A 19722-nucleotide genomic window follows, 5' to 3' on the forward strand; every position below is an offset into this window, starting at 1 on the left:
ATTAAACATGGGATTAGAAATGTGATGAGTATCTTTTTTTAAAATATATTTTTATTGTTGATAAAATTACAGATATCTCCCATTTCCCCCCTTTCTTCCCTTTCCCTATCCCCTTCCCACCCTCAGGTCTTCACTACTCTATTGCCCATGTACATGGGCTATGCATATCCTATATAATAAAAGGGTAATATGCAAATGGACCGAACGGTGGAACAACCAGTCACTATGACATGCACTGACCACCAGGGGGCAGACGCTCAATGCAGGAGCTGCCCCCAGCCCTCAAGCCCCGATTGCCTGATCGGGGCCTGTCAGCCAACCTCTCAGACCTTTCCCCCCAGACGGCAGGCTCCGATTGCCCGATGGCAAATGGGGAACTGGGGGTGGGTGGCAGTGGGGGGCGGGGCCAGCTGCCTGCAGCTGAAGATGGCCCCGATCTCAGGCCAGGCCTAGGGACCGTACCTGTGCACAAATTTCGTGTGCCAGGCCTCTAGTTCTATACTATCTAATAAAAGAGAAACATGGTAATTAGCGTACGACCGCTACCCTTCCCATTGGCTAATCAGGGCGATATGCAAATTAACTGCCAGCCAAGATGGCGGTTAACCGCCAACAAAGATGGCAGCTAATTTGCATATCCTGCAATGATGGGAGGCGAAAAGGGAAGAATGGAAAAATGGTGATCGGAAACCCAGGCGGCAGGCAAGAGATGGGGGCGGACAAAGGCGGCCATCAGAAAGCTGGGCTGGCCTGTGGCCTCATGATCCCCGTGGCGATTGGAGTGAGCGGGAGCCCAGGAGCAGGCCATGTGATCCCCACAGCAATCGGGGCGAGCGGGAGCCCGGGCACTGGCCCTGTGATCCCCGCCGCAATAGGGGCGGCGGGAGCCCAGGCGCAGGCCGGCTGCGTGATCCCTGGGCAATCGGGGCAAGCGGTTCCTGGGCACAGGCCAGCTGCATGATCCCCGCAGCAATGGGGGGAAGCCGGAGCCCGGGCACAGGCTGGCCGTGTGATCCCCACGGCAATCGGGGCGAGCGGGAGCCCTGCGTGATCCCTGCGGCAATCGGGTGAGAGGGAGCCCGGAGGCAGGCCCACTGCGTGATTCCCGCAGTGATGGGGGGGAGCCGGAGCCCGGGCGCAGGCCGGCTGCGTGATCCCCGAGGCAATTGGGGCAAGCGGGAGCCCGGGCACCCCAGCACCTGACATGCAAAGGTCGGGGATGAAATGACTTTTCCCAACCACATCTGCAAATATCCTGGGGAAGGCATCACTGAAGAGTTCACAACTTCCTTACTTGGCAAGGAAGAAAAAATTTGGCAACGGAAACAATCCCTTACATCAAACTTAAGGTCCGTCTGGGTAAAAAAGAATATTTCCAACGTAAAGTAGGGAGCAGGCAAAAATAATATGTTCTCATGACTTCCACTGAAGATTGAGCATATGACAGAGTCAAAACGAACATACAAATTAAAACAGACAGTGGACATTCAGATGACCCGAATCAACTGTCATTGTTTGTGCCAATAGCAGCAATGCTTATGTGATAATATAGTTTAACAAACATACAAAACAAGTCACATGATAAGAGAGGTTTGGCTTCTAAAGTAAATTGAATATGTTCTTTAAAAATTCTCATGTCCTCCCCTCTGACTATAATTCTTAATTTTCCAATCAGAAAATTACCCCAGGTGATCCAGTAACATGTAGAACTCCAGTAACCTAACTTATTTAAAAAGCAAACATCCAAACCATTTTTAAAATATTTAAATTGATGTTTTAGGGTTAAAATTATAGAAGATATTTAGATCCAAATATATTTTCTGAATAGAAAATATTTCAGTTTTTGATTTAAAAAAAATAAACATAAAAAATATATAAGTGACACATTTCCCCAAGGAACTCTGAATTAGTACCTTTCCCTCTAACTTTTTTCAAATTAAGAGAACCTATGGAGTTCCCTATACTGCACAAGTTTTAATGAAAGAAAATAAAACTTGCTAAGAGCATCAAATACATGTTTTCTTATTTACAAACATATATACTCTTCTCTCTCTCTCTTTAAAATATATTCTTACTGATTCAGAGAGGAAGGGAGAGGGAGAGAGATAGAAACATCAATGATGAGAGAGAATCATTGATTGGCTGCCTCCTACACGCCCCTGTACTGGGTATCAAGCCCACAACCTGGGCATGTGGCCTGACCTGTAATCAAACTGTGACTTCAGGCTCATAGGTCAATGCTAAAACACTGAGTCACACCCGCCGGGCTTAATTCTTATTTATAAATTAATTCCAAGGACATATATAGCTTGAAAAACTTTGGAGGCAGTTTCAAAAAAAAAACTATCTTTTAAGTAACAAGAAAACAGTTATAGAAGAAAGTTTAAATTAAAAGAAAAAAATTGTTTTAATTTATTCAAGAGTGGGAACATCCTCCATGAAAATGTGTACCTTGACTGTGGATGGCTGGGTGGCCTTATCACACCTTAGAAATTCAAATGCTTTTTACAATGACAAGAAAGAGAGAGTTTCATCTCATTTCTCTCCCAGGGTAGATGTCTGACAATAGAAGGTGGACATCAATAAAAGGAGGGGCTTGCACAATCAATCCAGAAAGTCAGCAATCTATGAATAATCCAGAACTGAGTATTTATCTCCTCTGCCACACACCCTCCCTCCCAGCCAGTGAGCACGATAATTACTCTCAAGTCAAGCTAAGTGCCCCCCAGTCACAGAGGCCCAATGCTGACATACAAAGCATACAAATAATTCTCACTCTGGCATAAAAGTGACAACTTTCTTGGAAGAAAAGCAGATACTGTAAATTTCTCAAAGTCTTCCTGAAACATTTTTTAAAGTAATTTTTACTTCTTTAGAAAAAAATGCATACATGGCAAACCATCAACACTAATAAAAGAGAAAAATGGTAATTGGCGTACGACGATACCCTTTTCATTGGCTAATCAGGGCTATATGCAAATTAACTGCCAACTAAGATTGGCAGTTAACTGCCAACAAGATGGCGGTTAATTTGCATATGTAGGCACAATGCAGGGAGGCGAAAGGGAAAGCAGGAAGAAGCCCCCTGCCACTGACAGTGATCGGAAACCCAGTGGGGAGCTAAGAGCTGGGGCCGCCTTTGCCCTGCCCCCCAGCCATGATCGGAGAATCAGGTGCCTTTTCCGCCCTGGCCAGTGATAGCAGAGAGTAGGGGTGGAGCCAGTGATGGGAGCTGGGCACGGTCGAAGCTGGCAGTCCCAGGAGCTAGGGGTCCCTTGCCTGGGCCTAAAGCGAAGCCCACGATCGTGGGGCCGCTGCAGCTGCGGGTCCCCGCTGCCCGGGCCGGACGCCTCAGCCAGAGGCGTCCTGCAGGGGCAGGGGTGGAGCCCGCCGATCGCGGCACCCCCCGCTGCCACTGCAGATCCCCGCTGCCCGGGCCGGACGCCTAGGCCAGAGGCATCAGGCCTGGGCAAGGGGCCGACCCTGCGATTGGAGGGTGATGGGGGTCAACGCCTGAGGGCTCCCAGTATGTGAGAGGGGGCAGGCTGGGCTGAGGGATACTCCCCCCCGCCCCGCCACCCAGTGCACGAATTTCGTGCACCGGGCCCCTAGTCTGTAATAAAAGGCCCATTCTATAAAATTTTACCTGGTCCTACTCATACCTGCAATCATAATCATATTTACAGACAAATGTATCTATACTAATAAAAGAGTAATATGCTAATTAGACTGGGAGACCTTCCAGGAGACCTTCCAGATGTTCTTCTGGACAAAGCCATGGTGGCAGGGCCGAGGTAGAGGCGGTTAGAGGTCAAGAGGGGAGGGCAGTTGTGGGTGATCAGGCTGGTGGGGGGTGGGGCCATTGGGGGTAAGCAGACCAGCAGGGGTGGCAGTTGGGGGCAAGCAGGCCATTAGTGGGGGTCAGTTGGAGGTGATCAGATAGCAGGGGTCAGTTTGGAGTGAGCAGGCCAGCAGGCTGATGGTTGGGGATGAGCAGGCCAGTGGGGAAGGAAAGTAGGGGTGAGCAGGCCAACAGGGGGCGGGGGGCAGTTGGGGGTGATCAGGCTGGCAGGGGGGGCATTTGGGAGCAAGCAGGCCGGCAGCAAGGGAGCAGTTGGGGGCGAGCAGGCCAGCAGTCGGAGTGGTTAGAGGCAATCAGGCAGGCAGGCAGGCAGGTGAGTGGTTAGGAGCCAACAGTCCTGGATTACGAGAGGGATGTCCGACTGCTGATTTAGGCCCGATCCCTGTAAACTGGCAGGCATTTTTCGAGAGGTCCCAAATTGGAGAGGGTGCAAGCCAGGCTGAGGAACACACCCTCCCCTGTGCACGAATTTCATGCACCGGGCCACCAGTATATATATAAAAGGCTAATGTGCTACTGTTCATCCGACTGGTAGCTATGATGCACACTGACCACCAGGGTGCAGATGCTCAATGCAGGAGCTGCCAAGCTGCAGTGACTTGGCAGCGATGGTTCTCGGGTGACGCACCCCGAAACCAGAGAGGAAGCCCAATTCCTCATGGAGCCATGCGATTCTACCTTTGGCTGTGGGTTATGTTGTTGCTGGAGCACTATCGGCCCCGAATCTGCACACTTGCGTTTGTGTTCCACACCTTGTACAACAGCAACTTTGCAGAGTGCCCTCTCACGCTCAGGACCCCTCGGGGGATGTTGGAGAACCTTTTTCAGTCCGAACCCCACAGATCAGGCTGAGGGACCTCAACTGCCAGAAGGACCCCACTCACTCCGCATACGCCCTTTGAGCCACGGCGCCACCCCAGTTGCGGCTGGCCAGGGAGGGACTGTGGGAGGTTGGCTCCAGGGCGTGTCTGACCCATCTCACCCAGTCCCACCCCACTGGCTACCTTCTAATTAATTTCCTTTCAATGTACATGAATCCATGCACTGGGTCACTAGTTTTTTATAATAAAGAAAAATTGTTCAGCACATTAGAGATGATAACTTTTCCACTTGAGAACTACTTTATGTTTTACTGTAATTAAAATTTTTTTGTTCTGTTTGTTATTTTGCAAAAGAAAGTAGTATTTATAGGTGGCTTCTTTTTTAAAAAAAATATAAAGCAGAAATATATATAAAGTGTCATATTGTATTGTACTGTATTTGCAGAGAATTAGCTTTGACATTGAATAAAGAAAGCTGTTTGCAGTTTTAAAATGCCTTATTAATATCAATTAGAATTTTTTTCTATTTTTTTATCTACTTAGAGCTTTATAGAATTTTTAAATGGTAGGATTTTACTGTGTTTATAAGCAAGTACATTTTGTAAGTGTTCTATGTGTGCAAAATAATATTTTCAACTAAAAACTATTGGCTAGTGTAAAGGCCTGGCCTTTTTCTGGTTCCCATGATCTTGCCTACACTACTAGACTACAGTTTAATACTGCTTTGTATCATGAGCCCAAGAAACCCCATATTGTTTATAAATAGAATAATTTAAACAGCAATTAACATTTATTGAACAAAAGAAAAAGAATTGCTCAGCAAATCTGTAGGGAGGGGGGATATGCTCTTGCAGAAGCAGAGGAAGAAAAGGAAATGCTAGTTTAGATTTTTCCTACATTTTACTCCTTACAATATGTTCACTAAAATGGGCACGTTATACCCAAGCTGCAGACGTTTTTGGAGGACAATTTTTTTTTTAATCAGTGGTGTTCCTTCTAGCCTTTTAGATTCACAGGTTTTATAATATCCTTTCATCATTGTTCAAAGCTGAGTCTGTTACCCAGCATATTAATGTGGCTTCAAAAAAGAGAGGAGAGAGTGGAAGCCATCAGCCATCTCTACAGAGACCAAGATGCTAAGCAAATTGATATGTGCTATTCAATGAATTCTGCTATTTTGAAGTAATAATTTAAAGATATTGAACAGAAATCATTAACCCACTGTAAGACATCTTTTTAATATTATATCCCATATCAAAGGCCTATCAAATGAAAGTTAAAAGAGTACAAGGCTGAACCTCATATTGCTAGCTAAGGACAATTAGGTAAGTTAATAGGTATGATGTACGTCTCTCTCTCCATGGATAGCAAAATGAGTTTAAAGATTGCTTTGTAATCTAAAGAGCTTGGCTCAGCTTCAAACTGCTCCTACCATCTGTTTCCAGTGTTAATTCGCTGAGTGTCTGGGGACTACTCTTTCCTGACCAACTCTCGGTGGTTACAATTCAAAGCCGCATGTAAATACACTTGGATAATTTCTCAAGCCATGTGACATTTATAAGATATGATTTTTATGTGCCACATGATATGCATGATTTATGTAATGTATTTTATGTATATTCCTTAATTCCCTATCTGGTCTTATTCTGACCATTGGCCCCTGTAATAGGTCAAAATTCCCAAGGATAGATCGAATTAGATGCTATTTTAACTACTGTCTTGCTTTTTCTTTAACCTCACTATTCTGTAAGTATTTCAAAATAATCTCAGACTGGCCTTAAATGCCACGTTAGACCAAACTGTCTTAATAGATATTTTTAGAACATTTCACCCAAACACTACAGGTTACACATTTTTCTCAAGTGCACATAGAACATTTCCAGGATAGGCCAAAAACAAGCCTCAATAAATTTAAGTAGATATATTAAGCATTTTTTTTTTTTACCAAAATGACATGAAACTAGAAAATACAGGAAGAAAACTGGAAAAACACGCACAATTAAACAGAAATTAAACAACATGCTAGTAAACACTTAATGGTTCAATGAAGAAATGAAAAAATTACCTTGAGACAAAGGAAAACACAGCTTTAAAAACATATGGCATGCAGTAAAAGCAGTTATAAGAGGTGAATTCATAGCTATATAGGCCTACTTCAAGAAGTAGGAAAAATTCCAAATAAACAATCTAACTTTACACATAAAGGCAACAGAAAAGAAAGAACAAACAAAACCCAAAGTACGTAGAAGGAAAGAAATAATAAAGATCATAGTGGAAATAAACAAAATAAAAACTTGAAAAACAATAGAAATTATCAATGAAGCTAGGAGCTGATTCTGTGAAAGGATAAATTAAATTGACAAACCAGTAGCAAGGCTCATCAAGAGAAATAAGATAGAGAGCCCAAAAATGAAATCAGAAATGAAAGAGGAATGATCACAACCAATACCATACAAGTACAAAGGATCATTAAAGAATGCTATGGCCCTGGCCAGTTTGGCTCACTGGATAGAGTGTTGACCTGGGGACTGAAGGGTCCCAGGTTCTATTCTGGTCAAGGGCATGTACCTTGGTTGCGGGCACATCCCCAGTAGCGAGTGTGCAGGAGGCAGCTGATGGATGCTTCTCTCTCATCGATGTTTCTAACTCTCTGTCCCTCTCCCTTCCTCTCTGTAAAAAATCAATAAAATATATATATTTTTTAAAAATTTTAAAAAAAGAATGCTATGGACAATTATATGCCAACAAATGGAAAAATTTCTAGAAACATATAACCTTCCAAAGCTAGACCAGGAAGAAAATGAGAATTTGAACAGACTGATTACTAGCAATGAAACTAAAGCAGTAATAAAAAAAAAACTCACAACAAACAAAAGCCCAGGCCCAGATGGTTTCACAGGTCTACCCAACATTTAAAGAAAAATTAATACCTATCCTTCTCAACCTATTTCAAAAAATTGGAAAGGAAAGAATGCTTCCAAACTCATTCCACAAGACCAGCATTACCCTGATACCAAAATCAGACAAAGACAACATAAACAAAAGAGAATTACAGATCAATATCCCTAATGAACATAGATGTAAAAATTCTCAGCAAAATACTAGAAGTCTGAGTTCAACAATACATTAAAAGGATAGCCCATCCCACCCAGCAGGAGTGGCTCAGTGGTTGAGTGTAGACCTATGAACCAGGAGGTCACAGTTCAATTCCTGATCAGGGCACATGCCTGGGTTGTGCACTTGATCCCCAGTAGGGAGCGTGCAGGAGGCAGCTGATCAATGATTCTCTCTCATTGCTGTTTCTCTCTCTTCCGCTCTGAAATCAATTAAAAATATATTTTTTAAAAAGGATATACACCATGATCAAGTGGGATTAATATCAGAGATGTAAGGGTGGTTCAATATCCACAAAACAATTGATGTGATTCAACACGTCAACAATACCAAGGGTAAAAATCATATGACCATCTCAATAGATGCAGAAAATTTGACAAAATTATATATATATATATATATATATATATATATATATATATATATATATATATAAAATAAACAGACTTATATAGATTTATATAGATATAAACAAATAAAAGGCATCCAAATTGGAAAGAAAGAAGTAAAACTGTCACTATTTACAGATGACATACTATATATAGAAAACCCTAAAGAATCCACCAAAAAAACCTTGAAAATTGTTAGTATCCAAAACGACATCCTATGATAGAATTTTGGTAGCCCTGTGAAACACTTTCTCACACAGACCAACCATGTAAAGAACATTTCCATTTTGTCTGCAACAGCTATAAATGTGAATTTATGCTATTTCAGCAGTTTTTACTATTTTTTAAATTGGTTTCTTTGACATTTATCTGGTGTTAAAAATATACTAAAAATAATGTTTCTCTGAATAAGCCTCACTTATAACTGTCGTTTATTTCATAATGGTTTCTATCTTCTTTCAAAGCTTACTCATTCATGGATAATTATTAAGCACTTTGCAGTATGTGTGGTATGAAACAGAGCCTTGAAATTTGACAACCCCTAAAACTCATTACAATCTATCCAGGCCGGAGGAGTGTTGAATTATTTTATACAACTCAATCAATGTCACCCCAGGATGTAATGGCAATGAAGGAAGTCTAGCCTGAAAGGGATAAGGCTAGTTTTCCAACAAAATGGGAGAGAAGACTGATACACTAGGTCTAGTGGCCGGCAAACTGCGGCTCGCGAGCCACATGCGGCTCTTTGGCCCTTTGAGTGTGGCTCTTCCTAAGCCTTAGGAGCACCCTAATTAAGTTAATAACAATGTACCTACCTATATAGTTTAAGTTTAAAAAATTTGGCTCTCAAAAGAAATTTCAATCGTTATACTGTTGATATTTGGCTCTGTTGATTAGTGAGTTTGCCGACCACTGGAGCCTACGCAGTCAAGAAATCATGTCCAGGGATATCAACTGGACAGGAAGGAGCACATGAGGACTATATAAGGGCAGATGCAGAAGCTAGCAGGCGAGAGAATCAGCAGGAATGGTTACCTCAGAATGCATCTACCTCACTCTCCTGGCAATAGTGAGCTCCCTGTTCCAGCCTGGTGATTTTGGCAAGGGCTGCCTCTCCTCTCACCATTGCCCATCTACCGGGCACAGGTATGGGTTTATTAAACAGGCTGAGTAAATCATAGTACCAATACGTTAGGGGTAACTGCTCCCCATTTCTGAGGTGGTACAGCACGATCTTTAATTCCTGCTCCTCTCCCACCACCAAAACAAAGGGTCAGATGGATGAGCAGAGATTGGAAGGGGGAAGTTGTTGATAGGAGTTGGACCAGAAGAGGACTGAGCCAGTTCCTTTTTCTTTTCAAGTGAAGCATCTCTTCAGCTATATCTCATGAGCATCGTAGGAAACCCAGAACCAGCTTAGGTAGAATAGCATTATTTCTAGTTTCACAGCCATTTTCTATTGGCCTCTGGGAGAAAGGAAATCAAGTAACTTTCTATTGTCTTCCACTTGAAAATGTAAGAAGTTATACAGGAACCAAAAGATTTGATGTTTTTAAAACACATACCAAGAAAGCCCATAATATCCTTTCACTCATAAATAGCCCATAGAACAAATAACAGCTTTTTTCACACAACTTAACATTTTAATTAGTTATTAAAAGACATCTTAGACTAAGAGAAAATAAGAAAAAAATATTTATACAAAAATTAGATTTTTTAAGTGTTGAGATATATAAAACATAGATAAATAGATATAGCTGTGATACAATAGGTGAGCAACCACTAAAATAATAGTACTCTGCCACAAAACCAGGACTAGATTTGTGTTTTTTATGACTAAGGTGACACTATAAACAATCATTTCATCTTTCTCAATAATTTAAAAATTGTAATTTTCAATACAAAACTCAATGTTCTGTTCCACTGTGTTCTGTATTTCAGGAATATTCATGCCCTACCATTAATAATCAAGTACTGTAATAGAACACCCTGAGGAACAATTATTCAGTGTCAATTACTTTTTGCTATTACAATTTGAAACTAATTATCTACCATAACATTCAAAATAGGTCGATAATTGTCCTTTTTCCTTTCTTTTATTGGATCCTAAAAACCTCAGTGCTTAATTAAAGTAACCATATTAGTCTGATGTACTTACTGGTCTCCAGGGCACGCATGTGCGGCAACTGATCAATGTTTCTCTCTCACATCAATGTTTCTTTCCCTCCTTTCCTCCCTTTCTAAAATCAATTTAAAAAATATCCTCAAGTGAGGATTAAAAAAAAGAAAAAACAAAGAGGGAAGTACCATGTGAAACAATGATGGAGTTTTCTCTGCAAAGAATCTCTTTTTTTTAAAAAAAAGTCATAAAAGAGTTAGCAATCCATATAATAAAAGCCTAACATGCTAAGTGCCCGGTCGTCCAGTCATCCATTCAACCAACCAAAGCGTAGTATGCTAATGCTATGCTAAGACTGCTCAACTGCTCGCTATGACATGCACTGACCACCAGGGGGCAGACGCTCCGACAAATAGGTTAGCTTGCTACAGGGGTCCAGCGGATCAGGACTGAGTGAGATGGGCCAGACACACCCTGGAGCCCTCCTGTGGTCCCTTCCCGGCTGGCCAACCTCCCGCACCCTTCCCCGCCCCGATCATGCACAGGTGAGGTCCCTCGGCCTGGCCTGCACCCTCTCGCAATCCAGGACCCCTTGGGGGATGTCAGAGAGCTGGTTTTGGCCTGATCCTGCTCAATGCAAGAGCTGCCCCCTGGTGTTCAGTGTGCTCCCACAGGGGGAGCGTCGCTCAGCCAGAAGCCGGCTCACAGCTGGTGAGCGCAGGGGCGATGGCGGAGGCCTGTGAGCCAGATATCCCCTGAGGGCTCCAGGACTGCTGAGGGATGCCCCCCCCTCCACAAGTGCAGGAATTTTCTGCACTGGGCCTCTAGTAAGATATAATAATCTATGATATTGACTGTCATTCTCTTTAGGTAAGATTATCATGATGTCTAGCCACCAAATGGACAGTCATAAACTGATTGGTTGGATTTGGCAGTCTCAACAATAAACTGTGAGTAATATTCTGAAGTATTCAATAACAGATCACAAACTTGTTGTTAACAGTGGACAACTAGATCCAAATTGCTGTTATTACAATCAAAACAATATAGGAGTGTTTAGGGGATATCTCTTTCAGATGTCTGAGCGCTCTCCCATTTGGAAAAGAACAGATTATTACTTGTTGCTTACATTTTCTCCCCATAATCAAAGGAATTCATAGCAGTAAGAGACACTGTATGGACCTAAATGAAATGCAAAAAAGAACTGATATTCTAAAAAGTGCCTTGTGTTAACCATGTCTTTTTATTTTCTGTATCTTAATGCTTTGAAATCGGGGCCTTGATGACTCCAGAGGGACTGCAAACCAACCAACCAACCCAGAGCCCACACGCCCAACCACCTCCTCCCTGCTCCCACACTCAGGGCAGCTGTTCCCCTGCCCGAATCACCCCAGGGCTGGCTACCAGACAACCAGGGGACAGCCCCTGTGCTCCAGACCCCACTGGAATTATTTGAATTAGAGAATCCTAAACCTGTTTACCCTTCCTCACCGGTTTCTTTTTGTAGAAACCACAGTCAAGGCTCTTGCCAACATTTCCCTCTATTCCCTCTGCCTCTGACTTACCCCATGCTTCCTTGTGTGATCCTCATGATGGGGTGTGCCCTTTCCTCTCAGGATCTGTGAGTATAATAAATTTCCGTTTTCATGGCAGTCATCTCATGATTTATTGGCCTTGCCATACCTAAATAACAATGAAAACTGTATGTTTAAATATTCCTGAAAACTTCAACTATGATTTTTCTTTTTTTTTCTTTTTTTTTTCACAACAGAATTTTATATAGCACAGTTGTTTAATTAAATTATAATCATTAATGCAATAGCTGCCTCAATTTCATTCAGATAATAAAAAATGATATAATGATGGTTTAAAGCTGATTCAATCACAATTTTACAAGCTAATTTATCAAGAGTGAAAATAGAAGACTATTAAAAGTAGCGAAAAAGATAACATATTATAGTGCTTAATGTTTCTGTAACTGTTGGCAAGGCCTACATCTAAATCTGATACAGAATTCTTAATGGCATTGAAACAGTTCTTTTCTCAGCCACATGCTATGTATGGGCACTATGAGTCTGGAAGAGACTGGCTGTGGGTACCACTTCTTGTCTTCAGCTGTGACTGCGCAATGTCAGCAAGTGCACTTTGTATCTTTTCTAGAAGCATGCCCCTTGGTAAACAACATCCTCCAGACATGTAGCAGCCTCGTGGTTTTCTTCTTCTAGCTTATACAAGCTTGCAGCCTGTAAAGCAGCTGTAGATTCTTCACTTGGCAAGAAATCTATCAAAACATCAATGTCTTTTGCTGTTCGTGCAATCAATGCAGCAAAAAGCTGGGCATATTCTTCTGTAGGATTCGCTGGCTGATCTTTGTTAATTGCTGTCTGAATATTACTAAAAGAGGCAGGAGGACCACACTGCTGCAACACTCCAATGGCATTACAAAACTGATCTGCAAGCGAATTCACAGCGTCCTGCAGCTGCGTGAGCCGGTCCGCCATGTTTCTCTCCTGAATGAAAGGCAACTATGATTTTTCTTTACATAATGATATATTAGAGTTGAAAGACACTATATAAATAATGTAATTCTGTTGGTGGTGAAAATGGCACCAAAATGTTACCAGCAAATGGACCCCTGTTCAGCAACCTCAGTCCCCAGAGTTCTGGCTAAGGAAGAATTCAGAGCTAAGACTCAAATACAAGCAAAAGTTTATTTAGGAAGTCACAGAGGTGGAAGAGCTGAGTGGTGGAAGAAGTGAGCCAGCTGAGCTGCATGGGCTTAGAGAACAAGTTACAGAGGCAAACTTAGAAGCAAGAGGGCGAGGGCAATGCTTCCAGCGGAAGAGGGTGAGGAAAGGTGCCGGTGTGCTCCAGGGAGAGCTTGGTACTGGGTTCTCTGTCTTAAGGGTAATTTATCTGTAGGTCTCAGGGGATTATCCCAATAGATTATTCATCACCTTCCCAGGTGTGTTCTCTCAGGGTCATGGTCTCCACTGACTGGTCGGTGCCAGGCCAGGGGGTCATTAATCAACACAGCTGGTCCTGATGTCAGCCAGTGTCGCTTGTCTGGTTTTGATGCTTTTCTGGTCCTAGAGCTGAAAGACAACTGAGGCCTAGATATATTTCATTCCGTCAGAACCTCGTTGTCCTGGGTACTTAATATTTAAGGGCTATTTTCTGGCCCCCTTTTCTGTTCCTCCTCTAAGGTCTAACCTGCATGACTAGCAACATGCCAAGGGAGGAAAGGTCAGGCGAGGGTCTGAACTGCATGACCAACCATATGTTAGGGGAGGAAAGGTCACCCTGGGGTCAAAGTCCTTGTTTGCCCAGTTTTGCACATCGCTAGCCACCCAGGGCTTTCTGCCCTGCTGACCTTCTGTACCTGGTCCATCGTCCTTGCTCAGCTCATGTGTGTCTAATTGCCTACCACAGTTCAATCCATATCACTGATAAATTTAATAATAGACTCCAGGGTGGCCACTGGCAAAATTATGTTCACATGATGGCACGTTTTCCTGCTGAATCCAGATGTGACCAAAGGCCAAGGAGCACTCTAGGCAGCTTCTATCAGTCAGAGATCTGGCTTAAAGATGAAATCTATTTACCTCCCACGGACTAGCCCAGCTAGTAGCAGTGCCCTGACTGGATGCAGGTTTTCTGATCCCTACTTCAGTATCTTTATGGTATGTCATCATCTTCTTCCTCCTCCCTCACAGAGAGGGTAGGTGATGGGGAAGAGAAACTTAATGAAGAAAAATATACTTTACTGTCATTTCCCTTTAGATCTGGTGGTATGTGAGATTTAAATTTTTAATATCTAAGTACATAATTATATACAATGAACATACACTATATTTAAAATTAGAAAAGTAAAAACAAATACAACAAAAAATCTGTTATAATAATAGCACGAAGACTTAATAATTGATTGGTCTCATGTTCTAACTACTAAAGGTGTAAAGCTTGAAAAATTTTCTCAGTTCAACAGGAATTTATTAAATGTCTACAAAGTGCAAAGTACTTAAATAGGTCTGCTGAGGGACTTGCCTCGCACTCTCCAAACTTTATGGCTATGGTTTCCAATAGCTTAGAGAAAATGTAATAGTCAACAAAAATGAATTCAATTTCCAAACATTTATTTAGCTTAGCTAATACAACTTCTTTTATCCTTTTTGTCTTCATTTCTGAATTCTGTACATTTTTTCAAGATCTTGGCTTACTCCTATTTATATTTTAGCTAATACAGATTTTAAAATTATTTATATTTATTTCAGGACTACTTCTAATTCTTTGTGAGACAAGTACGGAAATGACCAAATAAATCATGTAAATTATAAAACTTGAAAAGGAGTCCTTATGCAAATTTTCTTTTCAATTTACATGTGCTACATATTAATTTTCCATTCTATTATTATTATTATTATTATTATTATTATTATTATCAGAGTGTCTGTACTACCTCCAGCCTCTGCAGGATGATATTTCAAATGTGTCTGGTATTTCAAATAACTTCAATGAAACTGTTTCTATCCTATAAAAGGAAATATATAAATTTTGAACCATTAACCAACACAAAAACTTTGAGAAACCCTCGTCAGCTAAATGTTTACTCAATGGGTGGGCCATTCATAGTGAACAAAAAAGCCAAAAATATAGATTTTAGTGGTTTATTAATTATATTACTTTAAATCAGTATTAGTTGAATTAATTCTTTTTCATTTTCCTCATTCTCTTCTTATAAATGTGGCTCCTTTGACTCGTATATCAGTGATTGTTGTCTACAAAATAAAACAAGACAAAAAGGCTCATGACCTTTTCTAATTAAATGAGATAAATGTCCATCTATACAGTATGTCATTTTTCCTCAGAAGCCTGCCATGCTGTTCAAAGATCATGCCTTAGTACCACCCTCCTGGCTAGAAAAGCACACTGTTAATGAAATGCTGTGTCATTGGGCAAATAGAACTTGACTTTGTGTTGCAAGAAAAAGGGAACAGTGTTGCACAAAGCAGCATCATTCCCTATGTTACTGAAAATTGCTCCCATCCATCAAAGTGCTTCCCAGGCATTCTGCAGGTGTGAGCTGTGTAGGCTGTGGGCATCTGCAGTACAGATATAGCAGGGACCATTGGAGCCCTAGCTTTTGCTGCTGGTTGGATAACTCTGTTCTAATGAGGCGGTGACCCTATTCTAAGGAATACAATTCATTCAGTTTCTCTCTCTCTCTCTCTCTCTCTCTCTCTCTCTCTCTCTCTCTCCAGCTTCCTTGCTTAATCCCGGTTATTAAGGGGAAAATATTAAAATATTAGGTAGTGAATGGCCATCACCATTTGGATTTTTATTTCACCATTTGCATTTTAAAAGGATGTGTTCTTGACATGTGGAAAGTGTAAAAAATGTAAAATGATGAATTGCAGAATTGTAGACTGCAGATGAGAGCAGACTGAACATAAGGAACCTTCTGAAATCTCATATATGAGAGATAGCTAGCCTTGGTAAATGGTACTGATAGTTGATACCAAATTGGGGGACATGGGTTTTGAAACAAATAATACTATACTGTTTGAGAATATCTGTGAAGTTCACAGAAGACATTTAAAACAGAATTTCTAGAAAGTTTTTATTTTCTAGGAGAATTCATTCATAAAACAAAAATTCAAGGCAAACCTCACTGTGAAATTGCCTGTGATTATTTCAGACACAAATCCAGATCAGATTACATCACTGCTTAAATATAATGTAAGGAGCATGGGCTTTTCAGAGCTCTAAAGTCGGGTAGCAATGTGGTTTTAAAAAAAAGCACATGATACGTTACTAATCTTCCTCTGAGAGTTAAGAAAATACACACCCTAAGATGTCATACAGTAAGAATGCTGAAATTGCTTATACCATATTAGGAAAAAAGCTTATGCTATGATTAACTAGCATATTTTTCCTTTTGATTTGTTAACCATCATATTGGTTTGGGGAAACATGAAACAATTTAAATCAATTGTAAGCTATTTGATTTCCACATTGTAGCTACAGAACTATAACTTTTTCTAATATTAAATTATGATTTTTAAAAGTATCCTAGTTTATAATAGAATAATATTTGTTGCTAGACAAAAAAAATCAAAACATCTCACTTTTTTCTATTTGTTTTGACATGAAGAAAGTTTTAGGTACTTTTATTTAGAAGGAAATTATTATTTGTTGAGAATTTGCTATATGCCAATGTTCTGGACACTAATTTGTAAGCTCTCATTTATCTAGCATAAACATTGAACCAGAGCAACTAAAAAAATAGTTTATTGTCAATACTATCAATAAGATGCTCTTTATCCATTATTTTATAATTTACAAGTAAATTTTAACATAATTTTATTTTTAATCTGTTTATATATTTATAGTTTACAAAATCAAATAGTTCCACCAAGTTGATGAAAAACAGTAATCCAAGAGTTTCATGTGCTTCCCTCCCAAATCTTATTTCCAAGGGACTAGTTTCCAATCCTTTTTTTCTGTCTCTTTTAGCATTTAGAGCCATATTTCTATACTTTTTAATATTACTATTCTAAAATTTTTTCAGTTTTATATATCTATCAGCTTCCTTTTACGGAAGATGAAAATATGGTTCTGTTACACACTTACTGCCCCCTCACATCTATACCACAACCACACATACTCTCACATATCTCCTCCTTCCCATAATGCATTATTGTCTCAGCCTTTGATTAGATCAATAGTCAGTATTTGCATATCATTTATGTTGTTACGACCATGAGATATTTTTCATTGCTGACCCATGTAGTATAGGATGATTATATTTCCTCTTTTGTACAACTTTTTGTTTTCCTGGAATTTGTTTTGTCACTTGTTTAGTTCTCTATGTATCTTATATTAATTTACCCTAAACTCTTCTAGAAATGTAAACCTTCTCTCAACATGTTTTTCAAAGATATTAGGTGTTAGGACTATAAGGCAATATGATACTTAGCCATTTGTAAGCTTCCCACCCCAGGAGAACAAAAGACCAGGAAAAACTTGCTGGACACCCGAGTCAGACCATACAAGGAATGACAACTGTCCTGAAGACACCTGATCGCACACATGCATTCCATCCGCTTTCCAAGCTCACTAGCTCAGCCCCCAAAGCCCCCTGACAAGTCTCCCCCCAGTGACTGCATATCAGGATGAAACTCCAGCTCCTGGGTGCTATTATCACTGACCTTGGCTCGGTGCAGTACAGCCCTTCCCTTTGGGTATCCCGTCCCCCTTCCCCTTTCCTTAAATAAATTCAATTTTTCTTTATCTACCTTCTGAGATGGCTCCTTAGCCTGCCTGCATACCACATGTGAACCTTTCATTAGGTATTCTATCAAGTCTCTCTTCTTGGACATAGCCATTCTGGAGTCTCTCCCTCTCCTACCAATCAGGACCTGCTGTTCCCTCTGCCCCACATGGCTACTGGTCTGGGGCTTTCTCCCTCTCACCCGTGCTGGTTCCCTCATTTCCTGGACCCAGTGTAGTTGGGTCAGGAATCATTTACCTTCAGAAATTTGAAGATCCTACTCCATTGTGAAGCCTGCAGCCATTCTCTTCCCTGACCCTTTGTTTGTGACAGTTTTAGTTTTTCTCTCTAAATGCCTAGCCCTAGAAGATCTTTTCGTCCTAAATGTACTGTAATTACCTGATAATGTACTTTGAGTTAGGTGATTTCTCATCTATTGTGCTGGGAAAGTGGTGGGACCTTTCAATCTATAATGTCAGTCCCTCCATGCTGGAAATTTTTCTTGAGTTATTTTTTGGATGATTTCCATCATTTTATATCTCTATCCACTTTTATTCTACTTTCTGGGAGACTTCAACCCATCTACTGATATTTTTATTTTCTATTACCATATTCTAAATTTCCAAGAGTGGGTTTTTTTGTCCTCATAATTTTTCTTTTTTTTTTTACTCATATTTGTTTCATCAATATGTTACTTTTTCTTATCTCTCTGCAGATTTTAATGAGCTAGGTTTTTTTCTTTAACTTTTTCTTTCCCCTCTTAGTTTTAACTGTTTTCTATAAGTTCTAGCTTACACTTGAATTTTGCCTCTGTTGTTGATGTTGGAGGCCCTGCTAAAATGCATGGGGATCATGGACTATCTATTAACTCATAATTTAAGAGCGGACATTCAAACCTGAACTCAAAACTGTGTGGACCAAGGCAGGGATTGTAAACTGGTGAACTTTACTATAGAGTGATCTGGCTGAGGATATTCTTGAGGAAAGCCCCAATCATCCGTATCTTTAGGCTTTTCTTTGGGGCTTCTTATGTTTCCAGAAAACAATAACAAAAACGTGTCCAATGTTCTACATGAGGCTCTAAGCCAGATTGCTACTGATCTTGGAGCTGAACGGATCTAGAGTTTCTCCCTTCGGTATGTGGACTTGCACTTGCCACTTCTGTTTTCAGTGTGGTACCCTCACTCCCTCTGGCTCACTTTTATTCAGAAAGTAAATACAGTCACTGCTGTAGTGGGAGAAGGGCAGTTGGGCAGCTATGCATGGTGATAGGCAAGGGGGTGGGCGGTGGATAGCAATGGAGATCTGGAGAATCTAACTGCTTCTTATATAAACTTTCAAGCAACCCTCCTGTTTTACCCTTCTTTTTCAGAGATTCCTGGTGTTTTAGAATTTATTATTTCATTATTAATTTGATTATTATTCAGATCAGGAAGCAACTTCCCATTGAGAAGATGGGTTTGTTATTCACAGTTGCCAAGAGATGGAAGCCTGCCATGCCACACAGAGCACAGAGAGAAGCACCAGGGTGGTCAGAAGGCAGAGGGAGTGAGGGAGAAATATGCGCAAGAGCCTTTATTGTCGTTTTCATGAGAGGAATGGGAGAGGTGGGGTAAGCAGATTTAGGATTGGCTAGTTCCAATGATTTCAGCAGGCTCTGGAGCATGGGAACTGTCCCCAGGGACCTTATACCTGGCCCTGGGATGATTAGGACAGCACAACATTGGCCCAGAATGTAAGAGCCTGACAGAAGAGGTGGGAGGCGGTGTGAGTTCTGGATTGGTTGGCTTGCATATGGAAGATGGAAGGAAGGGGACTCGTTATAACCAGGGGGAATTGGCTAGCCCTGGAAGGTGCAGTCTCCCCACTATCAGTAAGGCCTCAAATGTCAAATCGTCAGAATAAAAAGGTACGCTTAATACACTTGGCACTGAGATTTCTTAGCCTCTGGGAGGTCTACGGTGCAAGGTGCCTCACTTCTGGGGTTTCTTGACGGCCTGTTTATGGTTCCTCTTCCTTGGATATAATATGATTATGACAAGTGAAAACTTATCACCCATCCATCTACTCTCCAGCTTCCAAAATCTTTTGCTAATGTCCTCACTCCCATTTATTCTCTTTGAATATGAGACATTTATGCCTTT

At 41.0% G+C, this 19722-nt stretch overlaps 1 long non-coding RNA gene and 1 pseudogene across 1 annotated transcript in view; both read right to left on the bottom strand.

Moving 5' to 3' along the window:
* The window catches only part of LOC132237190 (uncharacterized), an 81126-nt gene that overhangs the window by 47151 nt on the left and 14253 nt on the right, over nucleotides 1-19722 (bottom strand). Inside the window, exon 3 of the long non-coding RNA XR_009453478.1 lies at nucleotides 11871-11988. This is a non-coding gene — a long non-coding RNA (uncharacterized LOC132237190). The remainder of the gene's footprint in view (nucleotides 1-11870; nucleotides 11989-19722) is intronic.
* On the bottom strand, nucleotides 12079-12822 carry LOC132236519 (mediator of RNA polymerase II transcription subunit 21-like; annotated as a pseudogene).

This window comes from Myotis daubentonii, chromosome 6, assembly GCF_963259705.1.
Source record: "Myotis daubentonii chromosome 6, mMyoDau2.1, whole genome shotgun sequence".
In the NCBI taxonomy this organism is placed as follows: Eukaryota; Metazoa; Chordata; class Mammalia; order Chiroptera; family Vespertilionidae; genus Myotis; species Myotis daubentonii.